Source organism: Cetorhinus maximus, unplaced genomic scaffold (assembly GCF_964194155.1).
Source record: "Cetorhinus maximus unplaced genomic scaffold, sCetMax3.hap1.1 HAP1_SCAFFOLD_1018, whole genome shotgun sequence".
Taxonomy (NCBI): Eukaryota; Metazoa; Chordata; class Chondrichthyes; order Lamniformes; family Cetorhinidae; genus Cetorhinus; species Cetorhinus maximus.
Window position 1 is genome coordinate 17,886 of NW_027596960.1, and position 2,555 is coordinate 20,440.

A 2,555-nucleotide genomic window follows, 5' to 3' on the forward strand; every position below is an offset into this window, starting at 1 on the left:
ATGTTTCTGACAGTCAATTCTGCTACCTGGGCATCCTTAGTCACGTATAACGCTGTACGTTTAACATTGGTGCCACACTCACCTTGCCAGAACACATCAGGACTTTGATCCTTTTGTGTCACTGCAACCACGTGCCCCACACCTGCTCACCCCCTCGGCAATCTCTACCCAGGCTTGCTTGGATTGACTGGGCCGATCTCCTCCTCCTGTCCTGAGGGAACAAGACCTCCCTCCGAGCCCGAGCAGTCTGGGGAAGCGCCTCCAGGTAGACATCAGTAAACCAGGGATGTTGCCTTCATAGCTTCCAGCAAGATCACAGCCATTATCCACAACCCGACCACAAACTTCATTCCTGAGTCACGGACCATCCCATGTCCCCCCCACCCCCGAGTGACATGGAGATACTGTGCTGCTGTCTTGCATCATCATCCCTTCTGTCAGTTAATCACACCGCAGATCCCATTCTGATCTCTCCTTGCCAGCAGATCCCCCAAACGCCGTAGCTTATAACCTGTCAATTCACTGCTATTTTCCAGTTCTAATAACAGCTCAGACTTTAATATGATAGAATTCTTCATCAAGATGGAGAGTGATGAAGTTGATTCTGAGTCTAGGGTCCTGAATCTTAATAAAGGAAACTACAATGGTATGAGGCGCAAGTTGGCTGTGATGTATTTGGAAAACGTTATTTAAAGGGGTGACGGTGGATAGGCAATGGCAAACATTCAAAGAGCACGTGGGTCAACTGCAACAATTGCTTATTCCTGGCATGCACAGAAGTAAAACAGGAAGGGTGGACAAACCATGGCTTACAAGGGAATTTAGAGACAACATTAAATAAAAGTAAAAGGCATACAAATTGTCCAGAGAAAACAACAAACCTGAGGATTGGGAGCAGTTTAGAATCCAGTAAAGAAGGGCCAAATAATTGTTTAAGAAGAGGAAAATAGAGCATGAGAGTAAGTTTGCGGGGAACGTAAAAACTGACTGTAAAAGTTTCTATAGGTATGTGAAGAGAAAAAAATTGGTGAAGACAAATGTAGGTCCGTTACAGTCAAAAACAGGGCAATTTATAATGGGGAACAAAGAAGTGGCCGCCAATTAAATACATACTTTGGTTATGTCTTCACAAAGGAGGACACAAATAACATACCAGAAATGTTGAGGAACTCGGGGTTTAGTGAGAGGAAGGAACTGAAAGAAGTCGGTATTGGTAGGGAAATGGGTTGGGGAAATTGATGGGATTGAAGGCCGATAAATCCCTAGGGCCTGATAATCTACATCCTAGAGTACTTAAGGAAGTGGCCCCAGAATAGTGGATACATTGGTGGTCATCTTCCGAGATTCTATAGACTCTGGAACAGTTCCTACAGATTGGAGGGTAGCTAATGTAACCCCACTATTTAAAAAGGGAGGTAGTGAGAAAAGAGGGAATTATAGACCAGTCAGCCTGACGTCGGTAGTGGGGAAAATTCTAGAGTCCATTCTAAAAGATTTAATAGCTGAGCGCTTGGAAAACAGTGGCAGAATCGGACAGAGTGAGCATGGATATACGAAAGGGAAATCATGTTTGACAAATGTACTGGAATTTTTTGAGGATGTAACTGGTAGAGTTGATGAGGGGGAGCCAGTGGATGTGGTTTATTTGGATGTTCAGAAGACTTTCGATAAAGTCCAGCCTAAGAGATTAGCATGTGAAATGAAAGCACATGGGATTGGGGGTAGTGTATTGAGATGGATAGAAAACAGGTTGACAGACAGGAAACAAAGAGTAGGAATAAACAGGTCTTTTTCCGAATGGCAGGCAGTGACTAGCGGGGTACCGCAGGGATCGGTGCTGGGACCACAACTATTCGCAATATATATTAATGATTTAGATGAGGGAACTAAATGTAATATCTCCAAATTTGCAGATGACACAAAGCTGGGTGGGAGGGTGAGATGTGAAGAGGATGTGGAGATGCTTCAGTGTGATTTGGACAAGCTGAGTGAGTGGGAAAATGTATGGCAGATGCAGTATAATGTGGATAAATGAGAGGTTACCCACTTTGGTAGCAAAAACAGGAAGGCAGATTATATTCGGAATGGCTATAACTTGAGAGAGGGGAATGTGCAGCGATACCTGGGTGTCCTCGTACACCAGTCGCTGAAGGTAAACATGCAGGTGCAGCAGGCGGCAAATAAACCAAATGGTATGTTGGCCTTCATAGTCAGAGGATTCGAGTACAGGAGCAGGGGTGTCTTCCTGCAATTATACAGGTCCTTGGTGAAACCACACCTGGAGTATTGTGTGCAGTTTTGGACTCCTTATCAGAGGAAGGATGTTCTTGCTATAGAGGTAGTGCAGCAAAGGTTTACCAGACTGATTCCTGGGATGGCGGGATTGACATGAGGAGGAATTGGGTCGGTTAGGATTATATTCGCTAAAGCTCAGAAGAATCAGGGGGGACCTCAAAGAAAGCTATCAAATTCCAACAGGACTTGACTGGGTAGATTCAGGAAGGATGTTCCGGATGGTAGGGGATCCAGAACCAGGGGTCACACTCTGAGGATAC